At 45.6% G+C, this 13,046-nt stretch overlaps 9 non-coding genes and 2 pseudogenes across 9 annotated transcripts; all 11 read left to right on the top strand.

Annotated features, from left to right (window-relative positions):
• Positions 1–95: 95 nt before the first annotated feature.
• On the top strand, positions 96–286 carry LOC141212287 (U2 spliceosomal RNA). Its single transcript, XR_012282099.1, has one exon. It is a non-coding gene; the product is annotated as a U2 spliceosomal RNA (small nuclear RNA).
• Positions 287–1,400: 1,114 nt separating this feature from the next.
• LOC141212285 (U2 spliceosomal RNA) lies at positions 1,401–1,591 on the top strand. The gene has a single exon (XR_012282097.1). It is a non-coding gene; the product is annotated as a U2 spliceosomal RNA (small nuclear RNA).
• Positions 1,592–2,706: 1,115 nt separating this feature from the next.
• On the top strand, positions 2,707–2,897 carry LOC141212284 (U2 spliceosomal RNA). Its single transcript, XR_012282096.1, has one exon. It is a non-coding gene; the product is annotated as a U2 spliceosomal RNA (small nuclear RNA).
• Positions 2,898–4,006: 1,109 nt separating this feature from the next.
• On the top strand, positions 4,007–4,197 carry LOC141212283 (U2 spliceosomal RNA). The gene has a single exon (XR_012282095.1). It is a non-coding gene; the product is annotated as a U2 spliceosomal RNA (small nuclear RNA).
• A 1,118-nt stretch (positions 4,198–5,315) lies between these two features.
• Positions 5,316–5,407, top strand: LOC141211887 (U2 spliceosomal RNA; annotated as a pseudogene).
• Positions 5,408–6,194: 787 nt separating this feature from the next.
• On the top strand, positions 6,195–6,383 carry LOC141211649 (U2 spliceosomal RNA). The gene has a single exon (XR_012281608.1). It is a non-coding gene; the product is annotated as a U2 spliceosomal RNA (small nuclear RNA).
• Positions 6,384–7,498: 1,115 nt separating this feature from the next.
• Positions 7,499–7,590, top strand: LOC141211886 (U2 spliceosomal RNA; annotated as a pseudogene).
• Positions 7,591–8,377: 787 nt separating this feature from the next.
• On the top strand, positions 8,378–8,566 carry LOC141211648 (U2 spliceosomal RNA). Its single transcript, XR_012281607.1, has one exon. It is a non-coding gene; the product is annotated as a U2 spliceosomal RNA (small nuclear RNA).
• A 1,115-nt stretch (positions 8,567–9,681) lies between these two features.
• Positions 9,682–9,872, top strand: LOC141212282 (U2 spliceosomal RNA). The gene has a single exon (XR_012282094.1). It is a non-coding gene; the product is annotated as a U2 spliceosomal RNA (small nuclear RNA).
• Positions 9,873–10,987: 1,115 nt separating this feature from the next.
• LOC141212281 (U2 spliceosomal RNA) lies at positions 10,988–11,178 on the top strand. Its single transcript, XR_012282093.1, has one exon. It is a non-coding gene; the product is annotated as a U2 spliceosomal RNA (small nuclear RNA).
• Positions 11,179–12,293: 1,115 nt separating this feature from the next.
• Positions 12,294–12,484, top strand: LOC141212278 (U2 spliceosomal RNA). The gene has a single exon (XR_012282091.1). It is a non-coding gene; the product is annotated as a U2 spliceosomal RNA (small nuclear RNA).
• The last annotated feature ends 562 nt before the right edge of the window (positions 12,485–13,046 follow it).

The raw sequence follows: 13,046 nt of genomic DNA, 5'->3' as shown, positions 1-13,046 counted from the left end.
AACATGTCTTCTTAACGGGAGTCCAGGAGCTCATCTCCACAAATGGACTTTTCAGGATCCTTGGGTGGCTCCGTAGTTTGAAACCAATTCTGGTTATCGCTTCTCGGCCTTTTGGCTAAGATCAAGTGTAGTATCTGTTCTTATCAGTTTAATATCTGATACGTCCCCTATCTGGGGACCATATATTAAATGGATTTTTAGAACAGGGAGATGGAAAAAGAGCTTGCTCTGTCCACTCCACGCATTGACCTGGTATTGCAGTATCTCCAGGACCGGTGCACCCCTTCTTTAATGCAGTTTCTAAAGTCAGAAAGAATTGAATTCAATGTTTTTTGTTCATTTTGCTTGTTTGTCGGATTTTGGGATGGACTCTTTGGCTTTGCTTTTCTTCTCCTCATTGGATTTTTCATGTTCAAAGTTGCAGAAGCCAGATTACAAGCTCATTTTGGTTCAACTTCAGCAACTGTGCATTGCATTGCCATGTAATGTGATGCAATGCTATATTTCTAGCTCTCCCTTTTTACTTCCTTTTGGATAAACAGACATATTAGGCAAGCATTTTGGAGCTTTCACCTAAATAACTACAGGTGGTGAGATAAGCTGCACAATATAATTGACCTTTCAGTATATTGTTGCACACACACCATCTATTTAGCAAATGCCCTTGTTATCAACAGCAGCCTTTTAAACTCACCTGAGCTAACAGGTATGTGCACTGGTTACTCTGCTGCGCTTAAAATTTCTTTTTTGGTTTGCTACAATGCCTTTTCTGAAACGTTGTCTCCTTCTGCTGGAACACTGACTTCTTTCATTTAATGCCTGCAGACTATAAAAGAGAACCCAACCCAAAAAGTTTGGTTGATTAGTCTGTGGCATTCTGTTAAACTGTTGCTTATGGCGGTCTCTGTGAGCTTCTCAGCGACATTCAGCCAGCCAGGTATCCTGCCTGCAGTAGATGGAATGTGGCAATGGAACGCTGGCTGCGCGTGTCATAATAGGCTCTGAGCCTTTATATACCTGTGCACAGCAGCAGCCACCTTCAGTCTGCTGCTGGACACCAGCAGCAGCAGCAGCAGGAGAGGTATGTAATCAGGAGCCCTCCTGCTAAGGGTAGACAGCTGCTCGTTCCACCCCACCCCCCGCCTTAATTGGTTCTCCTCCCTTCCAACGGTGTTGAGGCGGGTGGGAACAGCAGGGGGTGAAGGTGCTGTGTTTAAAGAGGTGGAGTTATGCAGATCTAAAACGCGTGGATTGCAGCAGCAGCAAGCCGAAAAGTGCAGGCATGTAAGGGATCTAGAGGTTGACAACATGTCTTCTTAACGGGAGTCCAGGAGCTCATCTCCACAAATGGACTTTTCAGGATCCTTGGGTGGCTCCGTAGTTTGAAACCAATTCTGGTTATCGCTTCTCGGCCTTTTGGCTAAGATCAAGTGTAGTATCTGTTCTTATCAGTTTAATATCTGATACGTCCCCTATCTGGGGACCATATATTAAATGGATTTTTAGAACAGGGAGATGGAAAAAGAGCTTGCTCTGTCCACTCCACGCATTGACCTGGTATTGCAGTATCTCCAGGACCGGTGCACCCCTTCTTTAATGCAGTTTCTAAAATCAGAAAGAATTGAATTCAATGTTTTTTGTTCATTTTGCTTGTTTGTCGGATTTTGGGATGGACTCTTTGGCTTTGCTTTTCTTCTCCTCATTGGATTTTTCATGTTCAAAGTTGCAGAAGCCAGATTACAAGCTCATTTTGGTTCAACTTCAGCAACTGTGCATTGCATTGCCATGTAATGTGATGCAATGCTATCTTTCTAGCTCTCCCTTTTTACTTCCTTTTGGATAAACAGACATATTAGGCAAGCATTTTGGAGCTTTCACCTAAATAACTACAGGTGGTGAGATAAGCTGCACAATATAATTGACCTTTCAGTATATTGTTGCACACACACCATCTATTTAGCAAATGCCCTTGTTATCAACAGCAGCCTTTTAAACTCACCTGAGCTAACAGGTATGTGCGCTGGTTACTCTGCTGCGCTTAAAATTTCTTTTTTGGTTTGCTACAATGCCTTTTCTGAAACGTTGTCTCCTTCTGCTGGAACACTGACTTCTTTCATTTAATGCCTGCAGACTATAAAAGAGAACCCAACCCAAAAAGTTTGGTTGATTAGTCTGTGGCATTCTGTTAAACTGTTGCTTATGGCGGTCTCTGTGAGCTTCTCAGCGACATTCAGCCAGCCAGGTATCCTGCCTGCAGTAGATGGAATGTGGCAATGGAACGCTGGCTGCGCGTGTCATAATAGGCTCTGAGCCTTTATATACCTGTGCACAGCAGCAGCCACCTTCAGTCTGCTGCTGGACAGCCAGCAGCAGCAGCAGCAGGAGAGGTATGTAATCAGGAGCCCTCCTGCTAAGGGTAGACAGCTGCTCGTTCCACCCCACCCCCCGCCTTAATTGGTTCTCCTCCCTTCCAACGGTGTTGAGGCGGGTGGGAACAGCAGGGGGTGAAGGTGCTGTGTTTAAAGAGGTGGAGTTATGCAGATCTAAAACGCGTGGATTGCAGCAGCAGCAAGCCGAAAAGTGCAGGCATGTAAGGGATCTAGAGGTTGACAACATGTCTTCTTAACGGGAGTCCAGGAGCTCATCTCCACAAATGGACTTTTCAGGATCCTTGGGTGGCTCCGTAGTTTGAAACCAATTCTGGTTATCGCTTCTCGGCCTTTTGGCTAAGATCAAGTGTAGTATCTGTTCTTATCAGTTTAATATCTGATACGTCCCCTATCTGGGGACCATATATTAAATGGATTTTTAGAACAGGGAGATGGAAAAAGAGCTTGCTCTGTCCACTCCACGCATTGACCTGGTATTGCAGTATCTCCAGGACCGGTGCACCCCTTCTTTAATGCAGTTTCTAAAATCAGAAAGAATTGAATTCAATGTTTTTTGTTCATTTTGCTTGTTTGTCGGATTTTGGGATGGACTCTTTGGCTTTGCTTTTCTTCTCCTCATTGGATTTTTCATGTTCAAAGTTGCAGAAGCCAGATTACAAGCTCATTTTGGTTCAACTTCAGCAACTGTGCATTGCATTGCCATGTATTGTGATGCAATGCTATCTTTCTAGCTCTCCCTTTTTACTTCCTTTTGGATAAACAGACATATTAGGCAAGCATTTTGGAGCTTTCACCTAAATAACTACAGGTGGTGAGATAAGCTGCACAATATAATTGACCTTTCAGTATATTGTTGCACACACACCATCTATTTAGCAAATGCCCTTGTTATCAACAGCAGCCTTTTAAACTCACCTGAGCTAACAGGTATGTGCGCTGGTTACTCTGCTGCGCTTAAAATTTCTTTTTTGGTTTGCTACAATGCCTTTTCTGAAACGTTGTCTCCTTCTGCTGGAACACTGACTTCTTTCATTTAATGCCTGCAGACTATAAAAGAGAACCCAACCCAAAAAGTTTGGTTGATTAGTCTGTGGCATTCTGTTAAACTGTTGCTTATGGCGGTCTCTGTGAGCTTCTCAGCGACATTCAGCCAGCCAGGTATCCTGCCTGCAGTAGATGGAATGTGGCAATGGAACGCTGGCTGCGCGTGTCATAATAGGCTCTGAGCCTTTATATACCTGTGCACAGCAGCAGCCACCTTCAGTCTGCTGCTGGACAGCCAGCAGCAGCAGGAGAGGTATGTAATCAGGAGCCCTCCTGCTAAGGGTAGACAGCTGCTCGTTCCACCCCACCCCCCGCCTTAATTGGTTCTCCTCCCTTCCAACGGTGTTGAGGCGGGTGGGAACAGCAGGGGGTGAAGGTGCTGTGTTTAAAGAGGTGGAGTTATGCAGATCTAAAACGCGTGGATTGCAGCAGCAGCAAGCCGAAAAGTGCAGGCATGTAAGGGATCTAGAGGTTGACAACATGTCTTCTTAACGGGAGTCCAGGAGCTCATCTCCACAAATGGACTTTTCAGGATCCTTGGGTGGCTCCGTAGTTTGAAACCAATTCTGGTTATCGCTTCTCGGCCTTTTGGCTAAGATCAAGTGTAGTATCTGTTCTTATCAGTTTAATATCTGATACGTCCCCTATCTGGGGACCATATATTAAATGGATTTTTAGAACAGGGAGATGGAAAAAGAGCTTGCTCTGTCCACTCCACGCATTGACCTGGTATTGCAGTATCTCCAGGACCGGTGCACCCCTTCTTTAATGCAGTTTCTAAAATCAGAAAGAATTGAATTCAATGTTTTTTGTTCATTTTGCTTGTTTGTCGGATTTTGGGATGGACTCTTTGGCTTTGCTTTTCTTCTCCTCATTGGATTTTTCATGTTCAAAGTTGCAGAAGCCAGATTACAAGCTCATTTTGGTTCAACTTCAGCAACTGTGCATTGCATTGCCATGTAATGTGATGCAATGCTATCTTTCTAGCTCTCCCTTTTTACTTCCTTTTGGATAAACAGACATATTAGGCAAGCATTTTGGAGCTTTCACCTAAATAACTACAGGTGGTGAGATAAGCTGCACAATATAATTGACCTTTCAGTATATTGTTGCACACACACCATCTATTTAGCAAATGCCCTTGTTATCAACAGCAGCCTTTTAAACTCACCTGAGCTAACAGGTATGTGCGCTGGTTACTCTGCTGCGCTTAAAATTTCTTTTTTGGTTTGCTACAATGCCTTTTCTGAAACGTTGTCTCCTTCTGCTGGAACACTGACTTCTTTCATTTAATGCCTGCAGACTATAAAAGAGAACCCAACCCAAAAAGTTTGGTTGATTAGTCTGTGGCATTCTGTTAAACTGTTGCTTATGGCGGTCTCTGTGAGCTTCTCAGCGACATTCAGCCAGCCAGGTATCCTGCCTGCAGTAGACGGAATGTGGCAATGGAACGCTGGCTGCGCGTGTCATAATAGGCTCTGAGCCTTTATATACCTGTGCACAGCAGCAGCCACCTTCAGTCTGCTGCTGGACAGCCAGCAGCAGCAGCAGCAGCAGGAGAGGTATGTAATCAGGAGCCCTCCTGCTAAGGGTAGACAGCTGCTCGTTCCACCCCACCCCCCGCCTTAATTGGTTCTCCTCCCTTCCAACGGTGTTGAGGCGGGTGGGAACAGCAGGGGGTGAAGGTGCTGTGTTTAAAGAGGTGGAGTTATGCAGATCTAAAACGCGTGGATTGCAGCAGCAGCAAGCCGAAAAGTGCAGGCATGTAAGGGATCTAGAGGTTGACAACATGTCTTCTTAACGGGAGTCCAGGAGCTCATCTCCACAAATGGACTTTTCAGGATCCTTGGGTGGCTCCGTAGTTTGAAACCAATTCTGGTTATCGCTTCTCGGCCTTTTGGCTAAGATCAAGTGTAGTATCTTTCGAAAAGGCGGTTTTGGATGTTGGCCGCCCTAGTAGATTGATACATTATGCACACTGGGGTTTAGGCGCTTGTTAGTACGCCAGGTGGCTAATATAGTCATCTGGTGGAAAGCATGGCCCCCCAGGATCGACGCCATTGGGCCGGGGAAGATCGAAAGCCCGAAGTGTGAAGTGCCCCAGGAGTGGTGACCCTGGGGTGCCTTAACTCACTGGGATTGGGAACCCCACTTGAGTTCATGGCACATTTGCACAAGCACTTCAAATTTTCTTTCTTCGCACACACCCTTATTCCGGGCCTTCTGGCCTTAGGATGGGGAATTTTTCAATTCCCGGTCGAAGGTCCGGGCAGTATTATACTGTGAAACCTTCACTATTTATTTAATTTCTTTGTCACTGTGTGTCCACTTATTCACGTGTGTCACGTCCTACTAGGATTTTGTCGGGATGCGGTTCCCTTACGGGTTCCTCTCTTGGCAGGTCTAGGGGGGGAGTGTGTGGCCATCAGGTTCCGCTCCCCCCTGAACCCCCCTGGCTCTCCTCTTTCGGGAGGAGAGCGTAGTTGGCTCCCCTCTTTCGGGAGGGGAGCACAGTCTTTGGCTCCCAGTGCCTTGCTCGGGTGAGAACTCGGGCAGGTGCTGGTGGTAAGATTGGGTCGCCTCTGGCTTCGGCTGGAGGTGGCTTTTTGTCCCTGTTCCTCGCTGTGGCCTTTTGGCTCGGAGGGACGGGGAATGGTTTGGGGGACCCTTCTCCTTTTGGAGAGGGTTTCATGAAGACCAGCATCCTAGTGCACTTTTTTTGTGGCACTTGTCACTTTTTTAAGCGCACTCGGGTTTTGTACACGAATTCGGGCTTTCGCCAAAAAAAAAAAAAAATCTGTTCTTATCAGTTTAATATCTGATATGTCCCCTATCTGGGGACCATATATTAAATGGATTTTTAGAACAGGGAGATGGAAAAAGAGCTTGCTCTGTCCACTCCACGCATTGACCTGGTATTGCAGTATCTCCAGGACCGGTGCACCCCTTCTTTAATGCAGTTTCTAAAATCAGAAAGAATTGAATTCAATGTTTTTTGTTCATTTTGCTTGTTTGTCGGATTTTGGGATGGACTCTTTGGCTTTGCTTTTCTTCTCCTCATTGGATTTTTCATGTTCAAAGTTGCAGAAGCCAGATTACAAGCTCATTTTGATTCAACTTCAGCAACTGTGCATTGCATTGCCATGTAATGTGATGCAATGCTATCTTTCTAGCTCTCCCTTTTTACTTCCTTTTGGATAAACAGACATATTAGGCAAGCATTTTGGAGCTTTCACCTAAATAACTACAGGTGGTGAGATAAGCTGCACAATATAATTGACCTTTCAGTATATTGTTGCACACACACCATCTATTTAGCAAATGCCCTTGTTATCAACAGCAGCCTTTTAAACTCACCTGAGCTAACAGGTATGTGCGCTGGTTACTCTGCTGCGCTTAAAATTTCTTTTTTGGTTTGCTACAATGCCTTTTCTGAAACGTTGTCTCCTTCTGCTGGAACACTGACTTCTTTCATTTAATGCCTGCAGACTATAAAAGAGAACCCAACCCAAAAAGTTTGGTTGATTAGTCTGTGGCATTCTGTTAAACTGTTGCTTATGGCGGTCTCTGTGAGCTTCTCAGCGACATTCAGCCAGCCAGGTATCCTGCCTGCAGTAGATGGAATGTGGCAATGGAACGCTGGCTGCGCGTGTCATAATAGGCTCTGAGCCTTTATATACCTGTGCACAGCAGCAGCCACCTTCAGTCTGCTGCTGGACAGCCAGCAGCAGCAGCAGCAGGAGAGGTATGTAATCAGGAGCCCTCCTGCTAAGGGTAGACAGCTGCTCGTTCCACCCCACCCCCCGCCTTAATTGGTTCTCCTCCCATCCAACGGTGTTGAGGCGGGTGGGAACAGCAGGGGGTGAAGGTGCTGTGTTTAAAGAGGTGGAGTTATGCAGATCTAAAACGCGTGGATTGCAGCAGCAGCAAGCCGAAAAGTGCAGGCATGTAAGGGATCTAGAGGTTGACAACATGTCTTCTTAACGGGAGTCCAGGAGCTCATCTCCACAAATGGACTTTTCAGGATCCTTGGGTGGCTCCGTAGTTTGAAACCAATTCTGGTTATCGCTTCTCGGCCTTTTGGCTAAGATCAAGTGTAGTATCTTTCGAAAAGGCGGTTTTGGATGTTGGCCGCCCTAGTAGATTGATACATTATGCACACTGGGGTTTAGGCGCTTGTTAGTACGCCAGGTGGCTAATATAGTCATCTGGTGGAAAGCATGGCCCCCCAGGATCGACGCCATTGGGCCGGGGAAGATCGAAAGCCCGAAGTGTGAAGTGCCCCAGGAGTGGTGACCCTGGGGTGCCTTAACTCACTGGGATTGGGAACCCCACTTGAGTTCATGGCACATTTGCACAAGCACTTCAAATTTTCTTTCTTCGCACACACCCTTATTCCGGGCCTTCTGGCCTTAGGATGGGAAATTTTTCAATTCCCGGTCGAAGGTCCGGGCAGTATTATACTGTGAAACCTTCACTATTTATTTAATTTCTTTGTCACTGTGTGTCCACTTATTCACGTGTGTCACGTCCTACTAGGATTTTGTCGGGATGCGGTTCCCTTACGGGTTCCTCTCTTGGCAGGTCTAGGGGGGGAGTGTGTGGCCATCAGGTTCCGCTCCCCCCTGAACCCCCCTGGCTCTCCTCTTTCGGGAGGAGAGCGTAGTTGGCTCCCCTCTTTCGGGAGGGGAGCACAGTCTTTGGCTCCCAGTGCCTTGCTCGGGTGAGAACTCGGGCAGGTGCTGGTGGTAAGATTGGGTCGCCTCTGGCTTCGGCTGGAGGTGGCTTTTTGTCCCTGTTCCTCGCTGTGGCCTTTTGGCTCGGAGGGACGGGGAATGGTTTGGGGGACCCTTCTCCTTTTGGAGAGGGTTTCATGAAGACCAGCATCCTAGTGCACTTTTTTTGTGGCACTTGTCACTTTTTTAAGCGCACTCGGGTTTTGTACACGAATTCGGGCTTTCGCCAAAAAAAAAAAAAAATCTGTTCTTATCAGTTTAATATCTGATATGTCCCCTATCTGGGGACCATATATTAAATGGATTTTTAGAACAGGGAGATGGAAAAAGAGCTTGCTCTGTCCACTCCACGCATTGACCTGGTATTGCAGTATCTCCAGGACCGGTGCACCCCTTCTTTAATGCAGTTTCTAAAATCAGAAAGAATTGAATTCAATGTTTTTTGTTCATTTTGCTTGTTTGTCGGATTTTGGGATGGACTCTTTGGCTTTGCTTTTCTTCTCCTCATTGGATTTTTCATGTTCAAAGTTGCAGAAGCCAGATTACAAGCTCATTTTGGTTCAACTTCAGCAACTGTGCATTGCATTGCCATGTAATGTGATGCAATGCTATCTTTCTAGCTCTCCCTTTTTACTTCCTTTTGGATAAACAGACATATTAGGCAAGCATTTTGGAGCTTTCACCTAAATAACTACAGGTGGTGAGATAAGCTGCACAATATAATTGACCTTTCAGTATATTGTTGCACACACACCATCTATTTAGCAAATGCCCTTGTTATCAACAGCAGCCTTTTAAACTCACCTGAGCTAACAGGTATGTGCGCTGGTTACTCTGCTGCGCTTAAAATTTCTTTTTTGGTTTGCTACAATGCCTTTTCTGAAACGTTGTCTCCTTCTGCTGGAACACTGACTTCTTTCATTTAATGCCTGCAGACTATAAAAGAGAACCCAACCCAAAAAGTTTGGTTGATTAGTCTGTGGCATTCTGTTAAACTGTTGCTTATGGCGGTCTCTGTGAGCTTCTCAGCGACATTCAGCCAGCCAGGTATCCTGCCTGCAGTAGATGGAATGTGGCAATGGAACGCTGGCTGCGCGTGTCATAATAGGCTCTGAGCCTTTATATACCTGTGCACAGCAGCAGCCACCTTCAGTCTGCTGCTGGACAGCCAGTAGCAGCAGCAGCAGGAGAGGTATGTAATCAGGAGCCCTCCTGCTAAGGGTAGACAGCTGCTCGTTCCACCCCACCCCCCGCCTTAATTGGTTCTCCTCCCTTCCAACGGTGTTGAGGCGGGTGGGAACAGCAGGGGGTGAAGGTGCTGTGTTTAAAGAGGTGGAGTTATGCAGATCTAAAACGCGTGGATTGCAGCAGCAGCAAGCCGAAAAGTGCAGGCATGTAAGGGATCTAGAGGTTGACAACATGTCTTCTTAACGGGAGTCCAGGAGCTCATCTCCACAAATGGACTTTTCAGGATCCTTGGGTGGCTCCGTAGTTTGAAACCAATTCTGGTTATCGCTTCTCGGCCTTTTGGCTAAGATCAAGTGTAGTATCTGTTCTTATCAGTTTAATATCTGATACGTCCCCTATCTGGGGACCATATATTAAATGGATTTTTAGAACAGGGAGATGGAAAAAGAGCTTGCTCTGTCCACTCCACGCATTGACCTGGTATTGCAGTATCTCCAGGACCGGTGCACCCCTTCTTTAATGCAGTTTCTAAAATCAGAAAGAATTGAATTCAATGTTTTTTGTTCATTTTGCTTGTTTGTCGGATTTTGGGATGGACTCTTTGGCTTTGCTTTTCTTCTCCTCATTGGATTTTTCATGTTCAAAGTTGCAGAAGCCAGATTACAAGCTCATTTTGGTTCAACTTCAGCAACTGTGCATTGCATTGCCATGTAATGTGATGCAATGCTATCTTTCTAGCTCTCCCTTTTTACTTCCTTTTGGATAAACAGACATATTAGGCAAGCATTTTGGAGCTTTCACCTAAATAACTACAGGTGGTGAGATAAGCTGCACAATATAATTGACCTTTCAGTATATTGTTGCACACACACCATCTATTTAGCAAATGCCCTTGTTATCAACAGCAGCCTTTTAAACTCACCTGAGCTAACAGGTATGTGCGCTGGTTACTCTGCTGCGCTTAAAATTTCTTTTTTGGTTTGCTACAATGCCTTTTCTGAAACGTTGTCTCCTTCTGCTGGAACACTGACTTCTTTCATTTAATGCCTGCAGACTATAAAAGAGAACCCAACCCAAAAAGTTTGGTTGATTAGTCTGTGGCATTCTGTTAAACTGTTGCTTATGGCGGTCTCTGTGAGCTTCTCAGCGACATTCAGCCAGCCAGGTATCCTGCCTGCAGTAGATGGAATGTGGCAATGGAACGCTGGCTGCGCGTGTCATAATAGGCTCTGAGCCTTTATATACCTGTGCACAGCAGCAGCCACCTTCAGTCTGCTGCTGGACAGCCAGCAGCAGCAGCAGCAGGAGAGGTATGTAATCAGGAGCCCTCCTGCTAAGGGTAGACAGCTGCTCGTTCCACCCCACCCCCCGCCTTAATTGGTTCTCCTCCCTTCCAACGGTGTTGAGGCGGGTGGGAACAGCAGGGGGTGAAGGTGCTGTGTTTAAAGAGGTGGAGTTATGCAGATCTAAAACGCGTGGATTGCAGCAGCAGCAAGCCGAAAAGTGCAGGCATGTAAGGGATCTAGAGGTTGACAACATGTCTTCTTAACGGGAGTCCAGGAGCTCATCTCCACAAATGGACTTTTCAGGATCCTTGGGTGGCTCCGTAGTTTGAAACCAATTCTGGTTATCGCTTCTCGGCCTTTTGGCTAAGATCAAGTGTAGTATCTGTTCTTATCAGTTTAATATCTGATACGTCCCCTATCTGGGGACCATATATTAAATGGATTTTTAGAACAGGGAGATGGAAAAAGAGCTTGCTCTGTCCACTCCACGCATTGACCTGGTATTGCAGTATCTCCAGGACCGGTGCACCCCTTCTTTAATGCAGTTTCTAAAATCAGAAAGAATTGAATTCAATGTTTTTTGTTCATTTTGCTTGTTTGTCGGAATTTGGGATGGACTCTTTGGCTTTGCTTTTCTTCTCCTCATTGGATTTTTCATGTTCAAAGTTGCAGAAGCCAGATTACAAGCTCATTTTGGTTCAACTTCAGCAACTGTGCATTGCATTGCCATGTAATGTGATGCAATGCTATCTTTCTAGCTCTCCCTTTTTACTTCCTTTTGGATAAACAGACATATTAGGCAAGCATTTTGGAGCTTTCACCTAAATAACTACAGGTGGTGAGATAAGCTGCACAATATAATTGACCTTTCAGTATATTGTTGCACACACACCATCTATTTAGCAAATGCCCTTGTTATCAACAGCAGCCTTTTAAACTCACCTGAGCTAACAGGTATGTGCTCTGGTTACTCTGCTGCGCTTAAAATTTCTTTTTTGGTTTGCTACAATGCCTTTTCTGAAACGTTGTCTCCTTCTGCTGGAACACTGACTTCTTTCATTTAATGCCTGCAGACTATAAAAGACAACCCAACCCAAAAAGTTTGGTTGATTAGTCTGTGGCATTCTGTTAAACTGTTGCTTATGGCGGTCTCTGTGAGCTTCTCAGCGACATTCAGCCAGCCAGGTATCCTGCCTGCAGTAGATGGAATGTGGCAATGGAACGCTGGCTGCGCGTGTCATAATAGGCTCTGAGCCTTTATATACCTGTGCACAGCAGCAGCCACCTTCAGTCTGCTGCTGGACAGCCAGCAGCAGCAGCAGCAGGAGAGGTATGTAATCAGGAGCCCTCCTGCTAAGGGTAGACAGCTGCTCGTTCCACCCCACCCCCCGCCTTAATTGGTTCTCCTCCCTTCCAACGGTGTTGAGGCGGGTGGGAACAGCAGGGGGTGAAGGTGCTGTGTTTAAAGAGGTGGAGTTATGCAGATCTAAAACGCGTGGATTGCAGCAGCAGCAAGCCGAAAAGTGCAGGCATGTAAGGGATCTAGAGGTTGACAACATGTCTTCTTAACGGGAGTCCAGGAGCTCATCTCCACAAATGGACTTTTCAGGATCCTTGGGTGGCTCCGTAGTTTGAAACCAATTCTGGTTATCGCTTCTCGGCCTTTTGGCTAAGATCAAGTGTAGTATCTGTTCTTATCAGTTTAATATCTGATACGTCCCCTATCTGGGGACCATATATTAAATGGATTTTTAGAACAGGGAGATGGAAAAAGAGCTTGCTCTGTCCACTCCACGCATTGACCTGGTATTGCAGTATCTCCAGGACCGGTGCACCCCTTCTTTAATGCAGTTTCTAAAATCAGAAAGAATTGAATTCAATGTTTTTTGTTCATTTTGCTTGTTTGTCGGAATTTGGGATGGACTCTTTGGCTTTGCTTTTCTTCTCCTCATTGGATTTTTCATGTTCAAAGTTGCAGAAGCCAGATTACAAGCTCATTTTGGTTCAACTTCAGCAACTGTGCATTGCATTGCCATGTAATGTGATGCAATGCTATCTTTCTAGCTCTCCCTTTTTACTTCCTTTTGGATAAACAGACATATTAGGCAAGCATTTTGGAGCTTTCACCTAAATAACTACAGGTGGTGAGATAAGCTGCACAATATAATTGACCTTTCAGTATATTGTTGCACACACACCATCTATTTAGCAAATGCCCTTGTTATCAACAGCAGCCTTTTAAACTCACCTGAGCTAACAGGTATGTGCGCTGGTTACTCTGCTGCGCTTAAAATTTCTTTTTTGGTTTGCTACAATGCCTTTTCTGAAACGTTGTCTCCTTCTGCTGGAACACTGACTTCTTTCATTTAATGCCTGCAGACTATAAAAGAGAACCCAACCCA

Source organism: Phyllobates terribilis, unplaced genomic scaffold (assembly GCF_046119375.1).
Source record: "Phyllobates terribilis strain yellow unplaced genomic scaffold, ASM4611937v1 Scaffold_170__1_contigs__length_4071412, whole genome shotgun sequence".
In the NCBI taxonomy this organism is placed as follows: domain Eukaryota; kingdom Metazoa; phylum Chordata; class Amphibia; order Anura; family Dendrobatidae; genus Phyllobates; species Phyllobates terribilis.
This window is presented reverse-complemented; position numbering and strand designations above follow the sequence as displayed.